Source organism: Motacilla alba, chromosome 1A, assembly GCF_015832195.1.
Source record: "Motacilla alba alba isolate MOTALB_02 chromosome 1A, Motacilla_alba_V1.0_pri, whole genome shotgun sequence".
NCBI classification, from domain to species: domain Eukaryota; kingdom Metazoa; phylum Chordata; class Aves; order Passeriformes; family Motacillidae; genus Motacilla; species Motacilla alba.
The window spans coordinates 31,081,668-31,103,008 of NC_052031.1; the positions used below are offsets into that span (position 1 = coordinate 31,081,668).

Below are 21,341 nucleotides of genomic sequence, written 5' to 3' on the forward strand. Positions count from 1 at the left end.
CTGCTTTACAGACATGTGACAAAGTATTCCCTCCTGAATCTGAAAAACTTGGCCTGGAAATGGATGATACATAAATAATAACATCCTAAAGAATGAAGGAATGCTTAAATGTTACATTACCGATATTTTCAGGTCTGTGTCTTCTGATTTAATGGTTACAGTTTAAAACATAGAAAAGTTCCTAACACTTCTCACATAAAAGCAAATCAATTATTAAGAAAAGGAGACATAGAAACCTGATTTCTATTAATTTGTGCTTCAGAACAGCAGTTGTCTGTGGATGGATTCTTTGATGCAATTGCCATTCATGATGATGTTTTTTTGAGTGGTGATATGCTCCTTTCCAGATTATTTTCCAAAACTTTTTATTAGTTGTCACTGATTCTAGCTTAGGGATTTAAATGTTATTAATGGAAAATAAACAGACAAAAATAAACTGCACAAGTTCAAGTCTTTCCTTCCTTTACTAGCTGCTCAGGAAACTACAATACTCCCAACTACAGCCCAGGTTCTCCTCCTGTCCATGCACAGGTAGTCTCAGTTCCTAACATGCCTGTAATGATCCTGATCATAAAGCTCTAAAAAAGTGCTTGAAATCAAGTTTTTTTTTAAAAAAAATGATATTAACATTTCCTTTTATACATTTCACAACACAATGTCAACAACTATAATTACTCTAGTCTCCTCAGACTACCTAAGTACTGCACTTAACGTGCAACCTTTAGACGAGAATAGGTATTATGGTAAAGGCTTTAATTATGTAATTATATAATTATGTTTATCTATTTCCTTACAGGATTTTAGCCTTAAGGACAGAATTTCTGGATAATTTAGTGGTCACCTTCATAAATATGTTTATCATACATACAAAACACTTCTCATAACTTTTTTTCTTAAGGAGACAAAAAGACGGCAAATGCTGAGGTGATCAAGATTTTCATCAGCAACTCGATGCTGACGAGCCAAATTTCAGTTCCCGTTTCAGAAGGCGAACGTCCTGCGTTGAGCACAAAACGAATTCGGTTAATTTACTTTTTATTTTTCCCCTAACACGAAGAAACTGATACAGCGTTTTTTAGACTTTCGGTGGACCAGAGAGTGCGAACTGCCTTTAATGTGAAATCCTTGGCACCCTCAGTGCTCAAGAGGAGGAGATCGGGGTGGGACGGGGGGGACGGACACGTTTCGGGCTGCCAGGAGTGAGGTGCCCTCCTGTCCCCCGGCCGCAGCTCCGCGCGAGGGGGCTCCGGGCGCGGCGGGGCGGGCAGGTGGGCGGGGAGCGCTCACGGCTGGCCCCAGGGACACAGGGCCCGGCGCTGCCCGCCCGCCCCAGCCCAGTACATCCCGTCCTGTCCCCCCTCCCGCGCTGGCGCTGACTCCATCCCCTTCTCCCCGGGCCGGGCGCCGCGCCCCCGCCAGCCCCGCGGAGCCGGGTTGGGCAGCCCGGGAGGCGTCTCCTCTGCAGCCCCCGCCCCCCCGCGCCGGTGCTGAAGCGCCTCGGCCGCTCCCCGGCAGCACCCCCGGGACAGCAGCACCCGGGCCTCCCTCCCTGCCGCCCGGCCCGGGCTCTCCCGCCGCTGCTCCGCTGCAGAGGACACCTCATGGAAAATAAATAAATTAAGTCCCCCACTCACCCCCGCGGCCGGGAGAGGAGCCGGCGGCGGCCGCGGGATTAGATCCAGTCCGAGCTAGAGACCAGGTAATGTAACCTACCCGCCAGGAGGGAGGAGGAGGAGGAGGACGAGCAGCGAGGCCGCTGAGGTTGTCCCCACCGGGGAGGGCTCCGGGGGACGGAGAAGTGGCTGCCGCAGCCGGGGCGCGCCGGCGTGGCCCCGGCGGGCTGCGTGCGAGCGGCTGCCCCCGCGCTGTGCGCGCCTCACTGTCAGTCACACACACACACACACACACGAGCCGCCGCCCACTCAGGGATGGATGGATGGATGGATGCATGGATGGCTGGACGGACGGACGGATGGATGCATGGATGGACGGACGGACACCGCGTGGGACGCAGCTGTCGTCCCCCAGTACCAAAGCAGCCGCGGCAGGGAGACGCCGCACGCCCCGCCGTGCCCCGCTGCCACGCGGGCGGGCGGCTCTGACAGCGGGGCAGGGAGGGAGGCGGGCGGCGGGGCCGGGCTGAGGCCGCAGCTCTGGGGGGAGCGAGGCGCGATCCCGCCCCCGCGCCGCTGCGCGCATCCCCGCGGGGCGGCGAGCCTGCCGGCGCGCCCACCCCGAGCGGAGCCGCGGTCCGCGGCCCCCGCCCCGGCGAGCTCCGCCGGGAAATGTGGGCGGAGAGCAGCGGAGCACAAACCGTGCCGCTGCGCTTGCCGTCATCAGACACGGGCCTGCGAGAAGCTCTGAGCGAGGTGACCTTGGAGAAGGTGGATCTGGATGGAGCCACTATTGCTCCGTGCCAGCTGCTGTTCCGTGCTCTGGGCTGCTCCGAGTTCCGCGACTCTTGCGTTATTATCTCTCCACGCTGTTGGCTGTAGTTAATGGTTGTGTACAGAGGTCCTGCTATAAGTAGTACCAGAGCCACGAAAATAGTCCTCCATAATTCTCTTTACTTGACCTCTGTTAGCACACAGTCCTTGAAGGGAATGCCTGAAGAGTCTCCCTGGCAGGGGACAATCGTTCAGGCTTCCTCGTTGTTGAACTGGCCCCTGAAAGTCAGTAAGTCTTAGGAGAGTATGAGAGGTTGCCCTGTTCACGTTTCAGAGACCAAAGTGTCCCCTGATACTTCTGGGAAAGCACATTACCTTTCAGTCCTGCTGTGTCACAGAACTGTCATGAATTCTCCACTGCTTTTCCAATGAGGTTGATTAGAAAACAAAACAAAGCAGAAAAACATTTGCAGATACCTGGATTTTCCAGTGCCAGCCTGAGCTTTCAGTGAAGGAGTCGTACTGAAATTGTTGTTGAAAGCTGTTTTGGGAAAGAGAGAGAAGCTAAAGAAAGCTGGTACCTCATGAAGGTGTCCATTCTAGTTTTGTTGGTCTCCATAATAATGCTCATGTTTCCATAGTGGTTCCCATCTGTGGCTCTCAAGTTACTGATCAAATAGTAATGAAAAGGTGTTTGAGGCTTCCAGTGCAGGAATGGGGCCATAAACTTAATCACACACCAACTGAGCCAACAACTCAAGAGCCTTAGCTCTGTCTAGATGACTCATGACAGAAAAGTTAGTCATTGAGACAGAGGGATGTACACTTATTTTTAAAAGGAGGAAATTGGCAAATAATTCAATAAAAGTGAGATATACTTTTATGTACAAGTATTAAATATGGGAATAATGCATAAGTGATTCCCTTTTTATTTTTAAATTTGCTCTCTCATCTCTCCTTGCATTATTGTCTACTAACTTTGAGTAGTGTACTTGAGCCTGAGTGCTGAACTCCTTCTACACGATGGAATACATTTAGAGAAGAGATTATACTTGAGATGTTTCTATTACATGTGCAATTCATTACAGAACTGTAACTCCATGTGTCTGCAAGGGCCCCGCTAGCTTAGTTTGCAGCACAGTGTTTACAATGTAAGTGGCTTCAAAGCAAAACAGCTGATCATTTTGAATAGACAGAGGGGTGGCTGGAGGTTATGGTTTTTATTTTATTGCAGCTTTAAATAATTTTGGTAGTGAAGAAAACCTGATTTTATTTATATTATGTAGACGTAGAATAGCCTAGATACAAACTGTGGTCTTCATGGAATGTCTTTATGCGTGGTAGAAAACCAAATTCACACATTTTATGGATAGGAAAACTCTTTGGATTGTGTCGTGATACACTGATCTGAACAGGTATTTTACGTGTAAAGGGGGAGACTTTGAAATATTACAAAAGGAAATATCAAAAAGAAACCAGAGTATGGTTAAATATTGTGGCTCTGCAGCTGCAGTAAGGAGTGAAGGACTTCTTTTTCAGCAATTTTCATTGTAAATAAATGCATTGTTACAGTATATTTAAAAAGCTTCTTTCCAGCTCTTTAACCTAATTTCATCTGTCATTTCTCTGTAGTGTATATTGTATTTAAGCTCACTCAGTGTATAATGTATGTAAGCTCACTCAGCTCTTGCTGTGGCAGAATTCTTGTTCTAGAATTCAAATTTTATCAGGGCAGCAGATCTTTGGGCAGCCTAAATTTATGGACAGGCAAGTTAAGGGAGAGAAGAAAACATTTCTTGAATCACGAGCTGGTGTTTTTTAAAAATGTTTTTCTTTCATTACTCTGCTTTCTTGGATGTGGTTCACTACATCATACTTCTATTTCTTGATATTTTTTTTCCTGGCACCCAGTGCCTTTTTTTTCCTTCATCTTGGAAAAAAGTTCCTCTCTTGTATCCTTTGTTTCTTAAGTAAATTATCTTGTCCTCTTTTTGCCGTGAGGAGGTGGCTTTATTTCCAGTAAATATGGTTATTATTGGACCCATTTTATTTCAAGAAAAGACGCTATGACTTACCTGATTTTATTTCCCATTGCAGAATCACATGATGCTGTTGAACAGTTGCATTTTTCTTGAGGACAAGTTTGCTTTAGCAAGGATAGTACCTGAATATAATTCTCAAATAAATTGCATTCCTTAATGCCATTTGCCAGAATTTAAGCTGTCAATTTTCTTGTGTGAGAATCAAGAAGAAGGTTCTTGGGCCATGCTAATAACCTGTGTTGTTAAATGAATTTTTTGTTTCAAGGTTAGTATAATTGTAAAAAATGTAATTATCTTTTGAGTTTTATTAAAATGGTTAGGTCATAGCTATAAATCATTGATAGAGAATGTTACCAGTTTCTGTGTCTGTGTAATATATACATGGCATAATGTTTGCACAGCACCAAGGAGGAGGTTAGATAGGAAAATATGATGTCATTGACCAACTGTTTTATGTGTCAAATGAACACGAGGAACTGGCTGAGTCCCACATACACATCAGTCCAGACCTGCATTCCTTGACTTGCATGTATTGTGATCTGTTGGGTCAGCTTCTCTAATTTTATTGTGAATCTTGGAACATTTGAAGAAAAGTTTGCAGTATTCAAACAAAAGTAATTTGCCTACAGGAGTAAGGAGACAATATTCCATGACTTAAAGAGTAGAAGATGTTGGACAAACTGACTGTGCACCTCTATTTAGCTTTACAATCTATCCAATACCTTTTTATATTTCTTGGTCTTATGGTCAAACAATCAAAATCTCGTTAAACTCTTATAGAAGAGCAAAGGGTTATCTAACTAGGTCACAGTGGCTGATGAACTAGAAAGAGTCACAGTCTTTATTGCTTGGTTTTTATCTTTGCAATCTTAAGATTTTTAATTAATAGTATTTTTTGGGGGGGTGGGGGAATGGTGATGGTGAGGAGGCAGATTCATCATCATTAGCTCCTTTTGGAGATCTTAGTTTTTATTGTTGTCTTTAAGTAGTTCCTTTATTTGTACGTTTTCAAGGTCAAGCTTCCAGTTCCATGCTAATATTTTTTATTTTTGGGACACAGTGCTCTTCTGTCTTATGACTTATATGAAGAGCTTGATATAAATGAAGAGGTTTTCATGAAGAGCTGATAAAAATGAATAAGCATTTCCAAAAGGATATGAACATGACTAGGCCACTTTAGAAGGTTCCCAAAAGTGAAGGAGGGAAATAATGGAAAAGAATTGAGCCTTATCACAATATACTCTTTTCCTTTGATGTTGTAAGACTTAAGATCTTAAGAAATGGAATTAATTGTAATTCATAAATGCAGGGAGCACTAGAGAAAAACTTAAGCCAGGTTTTTGTTTTTGTTTTTGCTTTTTTTTAATTAGTGCATTTTCTTTCAACTTGGTGTCATGATTATTGAATGTTAGCTATTAAATATATTTCAGTTCCACCCAACAAAAAAGCAGTGCTTTGAATAATAATATAAATCATATATAAAATTTGCTATGAATTTTATACTGTAGCAAACTTGTACTTTTAAGTCACCTGTCAACAAAGCACAGGACATCCAAATACTGTAGAAGTTGGAATATTTGATAATAGGTGGATTTGACATTATTTTCATATGGTTACTATGAAAGATAAAGACAGTATCAAACTCCGCAAAAAACAGTCAAAGCATAAAACTGTGCAGACTAGAGTTGCCCAAACACACAAGATTGTTTAAAAAGTGTTTGTTTTCTTTCAGCATGAATATTTGCATCCCCCAAAGGAACACTTTCCAGTTGTTTTGTCCACAAGCTTGGTAGTTATTTCGCTTTTATCTGTCTTTAAGGTTTTCCAGTAGGAGACTCGTATAGGTGATGATCCAGATTCAGAAAGCATGTTGCACAGAAGATGACTCAGAATGACTGTATTTCATAGCTTTTTTTATTTATATATTTTTAAAGTCCTGGTCCTTCAGAATAGCTCATCTTCCCATACCTGCAAGCAGACTCCTGCTGCAGATTCAGGCGGGACCATTGTGTAGTGCCCTTCCATCATGTGGCCTCAGGATTAGCAAACCATTGGCAACATTCCCAAATTTGGCAGCCAGGGATAGCACATAAACAAGGAGTTGTAATGGTGTTCAAGATGTGCTTGGCATCAAAGAACTTCAGCATTTCTGTCACTGCAGTGGTGGTAATGATAGTGCAATGAGGTACATTGCCTCTTCCATATGGTCTACAGTTTTAATCAAAATTAGTAAAATCAGTCACAAAACTGTAGCACATCATCCCAAAAGATAGAATTTTTTCACCCCCTATAGAAATAGGTTAATTAAAGTTTTAACATTCATGCTTGCCACTCAGTACCTCAACACTCTTGGAGTCTATGGTACAAGCAAAAAAGAGACAAAAAAATATGAAATCTCAATTTCATCAATTTCGTCGTGTGAGTTTTAACTTCATAGTGTCACCTTCAGAGCTTTACTTTTCAGTTTGTGTGTTCTGAAACAAGAAATACTGAGATCAAGTATTTCTTTTGAAGTACTAAAAACATGTGAAGAAAGAAACCAAAAAGAAATCCCCACTTTTTGTGCAAATAAAAATGGCGAAAGCATATATGCAAAATGCGTATTTGATTTTTTTAACATAGATAGTTCCTACTGCAATGTTGATTAGTATTTCAGACAGAGAAATTAGTATATGCTTACTTCCAGCATATGCTTTTGTAATTAATTGTATTAGAGTGGTTTTTTAAACATTAGAAATTTGGTTCTATGTGGTATTCTTTTCAAATCTCTGGAATAACAATATAGATACTTGGTGGTAAAGATGAAAAGTTTTGAAGTGATACAAGAATGTGTTCAAACTACCAACTTTAACAATCTGGCTTCTGAGAGACATAGCTGATTTTCTTTGCTGATCTTATTGAGAGATAGAAATTAGATAAAAATATGGGATATTTCAACAGTTACCTGTGCTATTGAATTAAAATGCCATAGGAGTTGTCATTACTGGATTGAGCTCCTATGGTTTGCATTTTTGATATGGCCCTCAGGGCAGGTTCACAAAAGAAGCCAAGAAAAGAACAGTTTAATGGTGCAAATCAACTCCCCTTGGTAATGTAATTGTCAGATTTCTTAATAATTGGAATTTTATGTAATTTTAAATTCCTTGATAATTCAGCTTTTTGCTGAGTATACTTTCCGCTGAACAGATCTTTTCTAGAATTTAACTGCTTTTGCATGCTCTGCTAGGGATGGATTTGGGTCTGAATCTGGATTGTGGACACTGTGTTCTCAGCAGTGCCTCCTGCTGATGGCAGAAATGAAAGTTTTTGAGATCTATACTGCAAACTAGAACTGAAGATTGGTTTCAAAGACAGAAGAAACTGTGCCTAGGACAAAGATTCAAGGAGGCTGAGCAAGGGGGTTGCATCTGAGAGCAGGTGGAGAGAGCTGAATAGACTATGGAAGGAAATCGCTGCTGGAAGCTGAAGGAGGCAATTGACTTATTATCCTATTACCACCCGCTTTTTAGAATGTACATCTTTAAAATAATTTGTACATAGTGCTAAACAAAAGGATTTCTTTCTGCCCTGAGGAATTTGTAAGAGCTCTATTCATTTTATCACACAGGGATCCTAGCTCCTTATCTTCCATTAGGCAGCCTCTTCCCCTTCTTCTCACCAACGCTACAAAAGGTGAATCAGGGGACTCAATAGCACATGATTAGAAACCACAACAACATATTTTAGCAAGGAATGAAAAAAGCTTTTTGTATTTTTTGACCTCTAGGTTGTATATATAAAGAATATTGGTAGAAAAGAATATGGCATAATAGCCTGTATTTACAGAGCATGAAGTATGCTTTATATTTGTGAAGAATAGGAAAAAAGAGAACTTGTTTTCTTTTTCTTATACAGATAGAATTCTGTTGGCTAGAGGGATAAAGTAGGGGTTTTTTTCTCATGTTTTTCTCATGTAGTTATTCAAAAAGAGATGTTTTGTTGTAGTTATGGGAAATAGGGGTGCATTTTTTCAATTTAGTTCATTTCCTCATTCATACAAAACAACGCTAGAACATTATGAATGCCTTGCATCGCCTGTGATCTGTTTCAGTTTTAGCTTCACGAAAATAACGAAAGTGATTTTTAAGCTAATGAATATAAGGGCCAAGATCACATGAGATAGAGAAATCCAGGAAGGGCATTTTTAAGTGACACCTAAAAGCACCGTGGTGATTGCTCTCAGTCAATTAATATGTCAGTGTTGCTTGATTGGCATTTCCTCTTTTTCTGTGACTCCAGGTCCGTGCTTGAGCTCCCTTCCTGTGGTGTAGTTCTACTGGATTATAAGGAATTACTCATGGTTTACACCCTGTAATGGCTGAAGAGAATCTTTGACTGCTTCTTAAGACTCCGTTATGTAGTCTTTTTGATCGCTTGCTTTGACTTGCCTGATTAGGTAAAATGGAAATTATTTCTCATAATGATTACCAAAATGATGTCTCTATTTCCTAATAAGTTCTTTAATGTGTCCATCTTTTCTGCCATTCCCGTTTTTATTTTGGTCAGAACTTTGTCCTTCTCCCCATTTATTAGAACGAAAACCAAGGTTCAGTAGCAAGTTAGTGTTCCACTCTTCTCATCCTACAGCATACTGGGTTTTCCACGCTAAAACTTAAACTGCCAGTGGCAGCTGTCACTTATAGGACACCTGTATCTGTAGGATACAGATGATGCTCCTCCATAGTTACTAGTACTGATGTTTTACCATGCTGTTTTTATATTTAGAGTTGCATATGTTTGCATTCTTTATCCTTACGGGTTTTAATTCTGCCTTTCGAATGTCATTATTAGGGTACAGATAGCCTTGGAAGAATGACACATTAGAAGGTGAAAACAGAGTGGATGGGAGAACACATTAACCTGAGGAAATAGTGTTTTGAGGAGCTTCACAGAGGCAGATATCTTCAACCTAGCAGAAGTGGAATGACATGTCATGTTTTCAGTCAGAGCAAGTTTTAGTTGTATTCTGATTTTTTTTTTTTTTTTGAGAAAGGAATGGAGACTATATTGCCCTTTGCTTTCATGAATTCTTGGTTCTAATTGTAGGCCATAGGAAGATTTTGGTTGTTGACGAATAGTATAATAATAGGAGACAGAAGCCTGTGCTTTCCACAATTAAAATAGATTCTTCTTTTGAGTGTAATAGCATAGACAGATGTTAATGAAATGTTGTTGCTTAATTGAGTAAAGAGCATGCAGTTCTGGATGCACTTCAGCATTGCTGAAATATTGTATATGTAAAATGGGGACTTAAATTGTATTGTTCTCAATGAAAATGTATTTTAGCTATGAGATCAGGATTATTTTTTCCTTGTATGTATTTCCTGCAAAATTAGCAAAGCTGTAGCAGTTGTCGTATCCAAGCTTACTTTGGAATTATTATACTTAAATTGATAGTTTAATTGCACTGAAATATATGTTTTATTAAGTATCCAGGATATGTTTTTAACTTTAATGAGGTAGTTGCAAATTTCTTCCTTTTTTTTTTTTTTTTTTTTTTTTTTTTTTTTTGTCCCCCATTTACCAGTTTTATCCCAGATGTATAAATACAACATTTTTTCAATGCAGGACTATACTCTTGTGATACCTAAATTAACCACCTAAATTAGGCTCTCTAATTTTTGTGTCAGCGGATCCTGGGTAAGTAGGTTGTTATCTCTTAATAACTGAAGCTTAAATCTTACTTTTAAATCAATTCTCTCTACTAATGAACATGTACTGGATGAAACAGAAGTTATAACTGTAGGTTGAACACCCTGTTCTATAAGTACTGTGAAGAGCAGTTATAGCTCCTTTACATGCAGAGAATCTTGCATTCTGGTGTAGTCTGAAGGAAGCATTTACTTCTCAATACGGCAGCTGAATATACATGAATGAGTAGATAGTTTTCTAATAGTAATAATTGTATGTATATATACAAATACACAAGGTGATGTGAAAATAGGAAGAACTGTGCAACATGTTGCATACTAGGAGGTGAAGTGGAGAAATGAAGAAAGGCCTGGAAGGCTGCAATTATATTGCTGTGATGTTTTGGGAAGTTCTAGTGTTGCAGTATGGTATTTACAGCCTGTAGTAAGCAGCCATAAATACCATATATACATGTCTATGTATTTCCCACATGATCCTTTTTGACCTCTTTGGAACCTTTATGACCAGGTGCATAGAAGGAGTAGTGGGTACTGATGGGTGATGTTGGCAGTACAGGAGTGTGAGGAGATGCAGGATTTGGACCAGCTACAAAAACAACAGAATCAAATGTTTGGAGGGGACATTTCAGTGCCAAAACTCTGACTTGGCATGTGGACTGTCAGAATTGAATGGATGAGTCTTTAGTCGGCATTTAATAGTAAATTTAGCTCCTCATTTTAGAATGGAGGACTTCTGTAATCAAGGAAGTTTTTAGACATTCAACCAAAGCAGAGCATGTTCTGTTTTCCTGTGCCAAGAGGCTAAGGCTGCTTGCTTCTTAGCTGTTTGCACTGTTCCAAAGGGGAGTTTGAACTGTTTGGTCAATCCCTGCTGTGTTCATTAACTTAGTGTGTTTGTTTCTGTTACCCCATTGAGAAGGGAATGGGTTTTGTTTGTGTTCCTAAAAGTTTGGACCTGATTTATTTAATCAAACCCCACTGAGCACAGAACCTTTTATATTTGGTTGAACTCATGCTCCCAGGTGCATTTTATTCTGCTTCTGTGATTTTGACAGAAGGAATCCCTGTTTGTTTCTTCATTTGGTAGAGCTGCTTCTCTGGGCCCTGATGAGGATAGAAATGGGCTGCCTACTTTCTGCTGCAAACAGGAACCAAGAGAGACTCTTGTCCTAAAGAGAGAAAAGCATATTCAAGATGGTTTCCAATTATTTTTTTATCTCACAGAGAACTGATAATATCCAGAGGGTGTTGCAGTGATTCCTTAAGCAGAAGCACAAAGGCTTATCACAGCAGTGAGAAGACACAAGGTCTTGAAGGTAGAGGAAGAAGGAAGGAAGGGTACATGATATAAACTATCAGGTTACTGGGCTTTAATTTTCAGGCAGTCCAGCAATGCAATGTTCTGCTTTTGAGGAAAGCCATGGCAGCATGAGCTACCTAAAAAGCCCACCGTGCCTCAAAGTGGAGGCTGTCAAAGCCTTTAATTTCAATCCTAAAATGCTGCAGCAGAAGTAGAATAGATGGAGCTGTGGACATTGGGCTGGCCTTTGGGAGGTGGTTTGTGTTACTAAGGTTACCAGGACACCAACTCTAAAATAACCTGTTGCTGTAGAGCTGTAGTAAAACTACATGGTGATCTGCATCTTTCACTTGTGGCAGTTCAAAATGTTGTGTTTGTCTCAAATAGACCTACTTGGGGTGGCTTGGAAGAAACTGATTGGTCCATAGCGCAAAAAAGAAAAGTGAGCTGTAGGGGAAAGGTGCTCTGTTGTTGCAGTGTTCAGGCCTGCTGGGAGTTACACAAAATGTTTCTGTCTTCTGAGCACCCTCAGTTGGCAGGATTTGTGTGGATTTTTACCTATTAAAAGAACCTGCTTTAGCTTTGTAGGTGCTACAGTCAAGAGCTGATCCTGCAGAAGTGAAAACTTCTGCCAGCATAGCTGCCCTTTAAGGCAAAGTAGAAATACATTATATTACACCCTTTAATCAGTTTTGAGTTGCATCTCCTTCTTGTCTTTAAACTAAACTACTTTGTCAGTTGTTGAATATTTTTTTGTCACTTGTCTATCACTTTTATGCTTGTCTGTTTTAGTAATACATACCTAAGTACAACCGTAATTTTCCCATTTTAGCATATACCTACACTTACTGCTTACTTGTTCTAAATGCCTCTCTTAATCAGGGTCCAAATCCAGATGAAAATCTGAGTGAACCTCCACAAATATAGTAAATATTTAGCACTTATATATCTGTACATAAATCATAAACTTTCAAGCTGGAGAACATCTTGCATTTTCTTACAGGTGAGAAACAAGTATTTTTTGCTTAACAGTATTGTGCAATGACAAAGATTAGTAAGTTAAAAGTAAGAGGTACTGGCTTTCAAAAGATGCATACCATTGAAAATTAACATGCTAGTAAAGGCAATAGTACTATTGCATTCAAGATCATTATCCTTTTCACTTTTATTTTGCAATGTCCTCACAGAATCCTCTCCCCTCTGAAAAACACCCTTTAGTTTCTAATACTTAGTCTCATGTACACACTCAGTTCTACTGAATTAGTCTCACATACATTATTTGATCTGACTGGAAAAAAGATTTTGTATTCTAAAAAATACACTCTCCCGCAAATAATTTGTAAAAGACAAATAAATGGATTATGTATAAGCATCCAAAGTGATCTGAGCAAAAGAGGAAAATTACCAACATATGTTAATGAGTTGAACATATTTGGTCTTCATGAGCTACTGCAGCATTTTAAAAAATGTAAGAATATTAGTGGCTAAGTTTATACTTCTTTATTTAAGGCAGAAAATGATATTTGAATAATCACAGCAAAACTTTGCCCTGATAGAGTAGCCTTAAAAAATTACTTTTAAGGTATTGCATTCTTTTATTTCATATATGATTATCTATGCATTCATACAGATACATTTAAAGATAGTGAGGACAACTAAAGGGAAATCAAGGAACCAGGAGAAACCTAAAATACCAGTTTTATGATGAAGAAGCTGTAAGTAATTTGTGGAGTAGTTTTTACTTACCTTGGACTTTGTATGCTGGCATGTTTTTGAGCTATTTGAGCTGTAAGAGCAAGGAGGGGTGAGACAGCTCTAGGGTGAAATTGGAGTATTAGGGAGGAAGAGTGGAGGGAGGGCAGTGGGAAATCTGTGCAGCAGTCTGAAGCAGTGTCTGCAGGTGGAGAGGGCTGGCAGACTGGAGAGGGTTTGCAGTTTAAGGGGCTGGTGGAGGACAGTGTTTTCATTACAGTACCATTGCAGTGAGCATTAATGTACCGGTGGTTGAGAAGGAAACCACTGGTATTTCTCTTTACCTCTGTGTTTGTGACTTGTGCACAGGTGGTTTTTAACCCATCAGTGTGTCTGGCTCATTTGAAAAGGTGCTGTGAAGCAACCAAAAAGCTGGGACATTGGGCAATGTGATGTGCAACATACCTTTCAGATTTGTATTTCCTTCATACCTAACACACTCAAACTTGTGTACTGGCACACCCTATGGCATGTCTAATTACTCAAGCTCTTGTGTATCTGTAGTTATCCAAGCCAACAAAAATTCTAGCTGCATTATAATGCTTTTCAAATCATTCACAGAGAGTAGGTTTTAAATTACCATTGCTTTTTTTTTCTTTTCGTTCTGCACAGGGATCTTATGTGGAATTCTTGGACTTATTCAAAAAGATTTGGCAGTATCTTGGGCAAACAGGGTTTTTTTTGTTAAGTTTTGAACAGTCCCTGATGCATATTTGGTATCTACATCATCAGAGACAGCCTGTTTTGTTGCCTGAATCAAATTTATTCTGCTGCCTCTATTTCACATTTGGAAGAAGTTGTATTTAACACCAGATACTTTTATAGAACTGTAGAATGCCCCATATTCAGATATTATGAAATACAATCTCACAAAATGTCACAAAAATACGAGACAAAGTATGTATGCATTATAAAAATTGATGTCTTGTTAGCAATTTAATCAGTGCAGTCACAAATTGGCTCTAAAAATGATCCCTCCAATTCTGTGGATCTGGGCAAGTGTCCAGCCTTCACCATAAGGTACACTGTCCTCTGTGTTGCTCTGTAAAGCATTGAACGTTGTTTCAAGTTTTAATTTAGTGGTTTATCCAGTGACTTAATCCAGTAAATTGTCAATTAAAATTGCACATATGAAGTTTGTCACTACTTTGCTTAACATGGCAGTGATTTTCTTTCTTCTGCTTTTTTGCAAGACTTGACTTGAAGATTTACTTTCAAAAACTTAGTTGTCTGTGGTATGCAAAGCTCAAGATAGTTTGTCTGCACCTTCCATAAATTGTCTTCTATGAAGCCATGACAACCACAAAAATATTTGTGATGCAACAGTCCTGAGTTGCACATTTTACAAACACAGAGACAAAATATGGGTCTTGCAGCACAAGCTTTTCAGAGACGCAATACTCAGCTAAACTGGACATATTTTTCTCAACAGTACAGAAAAGATTGCAGAATTTCAGATTTCAACATCATGCTGTTAAGCTGTGGATTAGTTTCAAAGAAGATGGAAAGAATCTAAAGAATTCTAAAGAAAGAATTCTAAATGTTTTTAGAATCTGGAGCATACATTTTTCACTTTCTTATTTTGTAAGAGATAAATGAGCCAACAGGATAACCCTTGTCCTACCTCCCCCAACATACTTAAGATTTAAAAATACTGAACTGGAAGAAGGGACTGGGTCATTTTTTTTCAGTCCACTGCAATACTAAAAAATTGTATTATAACTTTATATATAGGGCTGTATTCATCCAAGCACAGACTTCAGTAGCATGTGCATCTATAATTGAACAACTTTTCCAGATGTACTTTAAATAATGGAGAGATATAGGCACTTGTAGGCCACATATCATTTCGTTATAGCTTACATGTCTAAAACAGGTCAGGGAGAGATATCCCAGAACTTTGTTTCTGCCCACTGATTTTAAGTGAAACCTGCATATCCAGATCACATGCAGATGTCAGCACTCTGAATGTCAAAATATTGTTGTGATGGATTGCTCCCTTAAATGAGAAAACATCAGATTATGTGTAAGTCAAAGAATATCTTGCAGATCTGTATCACAAGCTTAAGTCTTCTCTAAAATGTGTAAATCTAGAGTATATACTAGTAGGAGAAAAGAAGATTATCACCCAGTACCTTAGGTCTTGCTGGGAGTTATATATAAAAAAAAAAAGTTAAAATTCACACCAAAAGAAAACAATTTGTGACCAAACATCCATTATTAGAATAAGCTGCTCTATAGCTTTAGGTTTTGCCACTGCTAATGCAGGGCATTCTTTCAAGAAGTCTTGGATTGAGACAGAAGGAAAAATCGTGCTGCAGTATAAATGGTAGCACTTGACCATATGCAGCAAAGATTATTTCTCTTCTAGTGTCTGTTACTAAAAAGAAGCAGTGAAGCAGATGTTAGTGTGTAGAATACCTGAGCTGAAGTTCACATCAGCAGCCAGACTAAATGGTTATGATGCGTTTACTTCAATTTTAACAGTTTAATCTGAAGATCCCAAGAGAAATTCTCCTTTTGGTGTCTGGCTCTCTTCCAGGGAGGAAGAGTTACATTTGATATGTGCCTATGTGTGAAGGGGCAGCAAGGTGCAATAACTGAGCCAGCTCTAGGCACCCTTCTCAGAGGAGCTCTCAAGTAGCTGGATTTGTATTAGATGTAAAATTCCACTGGCATTACTATTCACAAAATACACTGCTGGATACAGTCTCACATGGTGAGCTGAGTAATAGCCCTCTTGATATTGATATGTTTTTATTTAGACAATGGTCCAAGAGTGTATTAACTTTTGTTTTTGCCAAGTTCAAGCTGACAGTAGACTGCAGGTCAGCTGCCTGCCACTGGCACGCCCATGCCAATTAGCTCTGTCACTTAGCAGTACACTTTAGTGGTAGTTCTGACCTTCTACCTCATGCTCAGTTCCCTGAATTTAAAAAGCTCAGCCACAGGACTGGCACAGATTTTAGTCCTCATTGCTCTCTGAAGTCAAGGGACAAAAGGCAGCTGTGGTTCCCCACCACATGTGATGCCAAGTTGGTGCTGTGCTGTGCTTGCTCATGTGGCCTTTGTGGTCAGCATCCCTAGGGACGTCGCAGTGGTGCCTGCAGTTAATCCATCTTTCGGTGGCTGTTTCTCACGGGTACAGAAACCTTGGGGCCCGTGGTGATTTTCTCTTCCCCTGCCTGAGGAGGGATGAGGGTCCTGTGGAAGGAAGGGCCTGCCACCAAAGGGCACAGTGGGGGAGAGCAGCTTTGCTGACACAAGTGAGAAGCTGTACCCGGGACTAAACACAAGCTGTCAAAATGTAACAGAAGGTGTCCAGCAGTAACAATGCCTCCCTTCCTACTTCACTCCAATTATAGGAAATGTGGTATTGTTGTCACTGCAGGGTCTTTGTCAGAGTTCAGCAACCCATGTTTACTTCCTTTGTTGTCCCCTTCTTGTGTGCTTGTGTCAGCAAACACGTTCCCTTCCTGCTGTTATGCTCAGTGATGAGATGAACAACCCTTGCAAGTATCCTCCTTACAGTTTGGCATTAGAGGCTCACCTATCACTGCCACGTATTATCTCTAGTATGTTTCATTCTTCCCAAAAGAACTGTTTCAGATTCAACTTGAAGTTTTAGACAATACAGAGATAGATTAAATGATAATACTTTCTCATGATTGGGCTGGTCTTTTTCTGTAAGCAATTCTCCTGTTGGGTTAGTTTTCAGTAATTCTAGACCTTTTTTCACTTTTCATGTGAGATTGCCACACAACCTAGAAATGCAGATCATTGTTAGCATCATTATTTTTAGATAAATTAAGAAATTTATTCTGAGAATTTCTTTCTTGCCTATGAACATTTGAAGGGATGGGCGGTGAAAGTAACAGCAGTTTGCCCATAAAATCTGTCCCAGAGGTGGCCAGAAATTCCCAAACAAAGCACTTCTAAGAGCTTTGAGGCTTTAATATCAGTTGCTTAGTGAATATCTAGGACAAGAGAAAGTTTAATTTTTTTTTCCAGCCTGAGTCATCGCATTGTTTTTCTGTTTCTTTTGGCCAGGCAGTTTCACTCTTTCCAGCATTTTTTGGGTCAAGGCAAGAATGGTATGTGAGATTGATAAAAAGTAACAGTTGTGAGGACATACACACCTTGTTACCTGGTATTCCAGCAATATAGTTAAGAATATTTTTGCATTTACAAAGAAAGGGCTTTTGATGTGAACTTTGAAAAGTATTTTGCTCAGAGTTTTTAAGTGAAGGTAGGATCTGGTCTTAGGTACAACCTACCTTGTAATATATTTATTCTATCATCAGTTCTACAGATGATTCCAATTTTTTCCCATACAAAAATAGTGAGGTTTTTTAAAATTTAAGAAAAAATGAAAAATTATTTTTGGAGCTCTACAGCAAATTCTGCATTATCTCCAGCAAAACACAGCTTTTTAAATATTGTCATGGATAACACTGTTTATTAATACAAAGTTTCTAATTACTGTATAAAGCCAAATGCAGTATTTTATACTTTCACTGTTAATTGAGCAGTCTAAAAAACATCTAAGTTAATTGCACATTTACTGTTAATTGCTGGACAATTATGTCCAAATGAGAAAAAATTGGATTTTTGCAACATGATAGCTGCATTAAGTGCCTCTAATTTTCATTTTAAGCTTTTACTGATGATCTTTAGAGCATTTTTATTACACTTTTTATTCATTAAACAAAATAATATTAATGTTGATCTTAGTATATGTTATAAAAGGCAGTTTTGCAACCAGCCCTCACCATATATTGCTGAACTCCTAGAGGATTAGACATAAACTATGTTAAGGTGTCCTCAGACATTAGCACGCATTTAAAAGGCTACATATAACACCTAAATAGAATTTTGAAACTGAACAGAGGTTGTTAAGGAAAAATCCTTCATGTCAGACAAAGAAGCTGTGAAAGAAACCCTAAACAGGTGGTGGAATGTTAATAAACCAGGGATATCCTTCTGAGGGGTTGTGTTCTGATTGTTGAGCTTCACCATAACCTCTTGCGCCTTAGTAATTCGAGATGCTTGTTGGTTTGGCAATTGGTCACAAAAAATAAACTCTCCAAACATCATGTGTGATAATCAGCCAATCAGGTCTCCAAAGAGTCTTTAAATGTTCAAACAGAACAAAGGCTCTGTATCTCTCAAGTTCCGATTATTGTCTTGGACAGCAGCTCTCTGCCAGGTAATGTGCTGTGTTTCTATTTCCTTTTAGCTTTATTTAGTAGCAATAGGTAGTTTCAGATTACTGTGGTAATCCATGCAAAACTAATTGACTAATTAAATGCAAGACAAGTCAGTGCACCAGCACATGTTGCACAGTATTTGCTGTTGGCTTTTTAATCATTATCTAACATGTATTGATGAAACAGTGTGAAGCACTTCAAAGAAGAAATATTCTTATACTCTGTCTAGTCCTGAAAGGTTATAAGAAGGATTAACAACTGTATGGTGACAATTCCCAGTATAACCAAACTCTATGGATTTGATGGGCATATTTGTTCATTTAGGTTGCCAAAATTTCTGAGAAAATAAAAACTTCAAAGATGAGTTTCTAAAGAGAAACTTAAAAGAAGGGGAAGCATCAGTGTAGCTTAGGTCAGATAGGGAGAATTAATGCCATCTGTTTTGAAGTAACACCTAATTTATCAATGCAACATCAATTTTACTCACAAGACAAGTCTTCATGATAAACATCTTATTTTCATAAGGATTTGGGAGGGAAGCAATAACATAATCCCCCTGCATGAAACCAAGTGTTGGAATGAAGGTTATTCATCCTCACTGAGCACTTAGGCAGTTCTTCTCCAACACCAGAGATTTTTGTAATAAAGGTTGAGGGGTTGCTTGAAAGCAAACAATATGGGGGTGTATTTTATTGACACAAATAACTCTGTCTCAGTCTTTTGCAATGTCAGAACTCAGTGTTGTATGCCTTATTTCAAATACAGGTGCTTAAAAATTATTAGATTCCTTAGAATCAAGTGCAGAAATAATTTCCAATTTTTTTTTTCATTATAACAACACCTCAAAAATCTCCAGCCAACCTAGACAGTTCTGCAAATAGTCCATGAGCTTTAGAATGGCTGATTATACATAATTTTGAAGAAAAAATTTGCTGAGTTTATTTCATGGAGATAACCTGGTGGTTTTTGGGGCTGTTTTTTGTCATCCCCGTTATCAAAGCTTAAAGTCTAAATCTTTGTTTACTGAGCTCAAAACTGAGTTTAAGCTGTCTTTGATTTCACCAGAGTAGGCTGGTGGCTTCGAGGCTAGAGTTTTGGCTGTCATCTTCACAACTCTTCTGATGTCAGAAGCATTGTAGGGGCTTATCACACACTAAGGTTGTGGACTTAAGTGGGTCAAATTCTAAAAAAGAAAAAAGAGAAAACTCCTCAATGTAGTCCTCAAACATTTCCAATGGATATTTTATAACTTACTTTATATTTTTTCATTTGTGTTTGCTTATTATATAATTCTCAATAAATCTGCATGAAATATTATTCATAAAATGTTTTTAAAAATTCGTTGGGAGATTGAAAAAGAAGTAATATTTTGTTTTTTATTAGTGGTCGAGACTTTAGTGTATATTTGCAAAGTCCCACTCTCATGTAGAACTGATGTACTGTAGCTCTTCAACACTAAAAATATTGCTTTGACTGTTAGTAAAACCAGGAGATAACAGAAAGGTATTCCTACAGGGTAATAGTAGAGAGGTCCCCAAGTCCTTACATAAAGGAGCCATGGTTGAACAAATGACTTTTCATGATGCTGCATGCAACCTTAGCGAAGTTTCAATATGAAGAAGATTCCTTTTGTTTTAACTTTCCTCCTGGGAAAAGTTAAAAAAACCTGGGCTTTTTTCATATTTTCACACAAAATTTATTTACAACTCCCTATCCTGTTAAGCAGCTATAAAAAAGGAAAGAAATTGAGTGGGGGGGAAAAAATCCAAATCAGCCTGTCTCTTCTCCCCGGAGTCCCAGAGAAAAGGAAGCACTGTGCTTGACCCATGTAACAGAGGAAAGCAGGAGAGTGAATGCTGTGTGTGCAGTGTAGTTGCAGATATAAAACAATCACTGCCTGATGTTTAAACATTGCTTTGTGGTGTTTCCACCACAAAGATATCCCATTAGTATGTGATGATAATGAATCATGGTTGTACTTCTTGTTGTGGCTGCATACTTTTCTGATTTTTTTGTCTTCCTGTGGAATGCACATGGAAACAAGGGAGAGAAATTATTTGAAGAAGTAACCAGAATAGAAGCTGAGAAATTACAATAATGCTTGGAAATGGATGAACTTTTCAACACATTTTTATTTTGTTTTGTCAATATTATTTTATTCAAGCTAGAAGTGCAACTTTAAATATAGTCTTGTGGAGAATGTGAAAGAATTATTTTAAAAATGTCCCTGGTCAGGGAAGTGCATATGTGTTCACAAAAGTGGGGGGGGGGGGGGGGGGTTAATACTTTTTTTTTCCACTTCTGTAGACATAGCTTGTCTACAGCAACTAATTTGAGAGAGAATATTTTCAGTTAAAAAGAGGGATTGAAACAAGAAAAGTGCTTCTTTACTGGTAAGGATCTCAAAATCTATACAGCATCTCAGTTCAGCTGGAAATATTTGTCCTAGATCTAACTCCTACATGCTCAGAGGGTAACTCTTTAGAGTAGGGAGAAGTGCCATCTGGTGATTCATAATAATACAAAACTGATGGAATCAATTTCTAGGAGATGACAAATGGAAGTGGTCATCAACCACAGATAAAATTGCCATCTGTGATGTTTGGTTCTAAAGATTCTTAAAACTGACAAAACACTCCACTATCTTCATCTTCAGATATCCATTTAGATTTTTATTCTTTCATTATACTGCAGCAAATTAATATTATATGTTTAGCAACAGCAGATCATAACTAATGCATTGCAGTAATCACAAAAATGTCAGTGTATATGATGTCTGCTGATACAAAAGCTATATATACTACATGCACCAATTACATGAGTTATGGAAATTATGCATGTATACTTATATTTGTCCTTTTATATTAAATTTTGAACTCTGATACATAAGTTGTCATTTGCATTAATATTTTAGCTCATGAGTGTAAAAAAATAACAATAATATCTGATGTGTGAAGAAA

General features: G+C 38.8%; 1 protein-coding gene across 4 annotated transcripts in view; it reads left to right on the top strand.

Annotated features, from left to right (window-relative positions):
• The first annotated feature begins 1,505 nt into the window (after positions 1-1,505).
• The window catches only part of SLC16A7 (solute carrier family 16 member 7), an 81,047-nt gene continuing 61,211 nt past the window's right edge, over positions 1,506-21,341 (top strand). For 2 of the 4 annotated variants that reach the window (XM_038155690.1, XM_038155687.1), the window contains exon 1: positions 1,506-1,699. The gene's annotated coding sequence lies outside the window, so the exon portion shown is untranslated. Of the gene's footprint in view, positions 1,700-18,331; positions 18,381-21,341 lie in introns of those variants that run through there. The other 2 variants (XM_038155686.1, XM_038155691.1) reach the window with 2 other exon arrangements.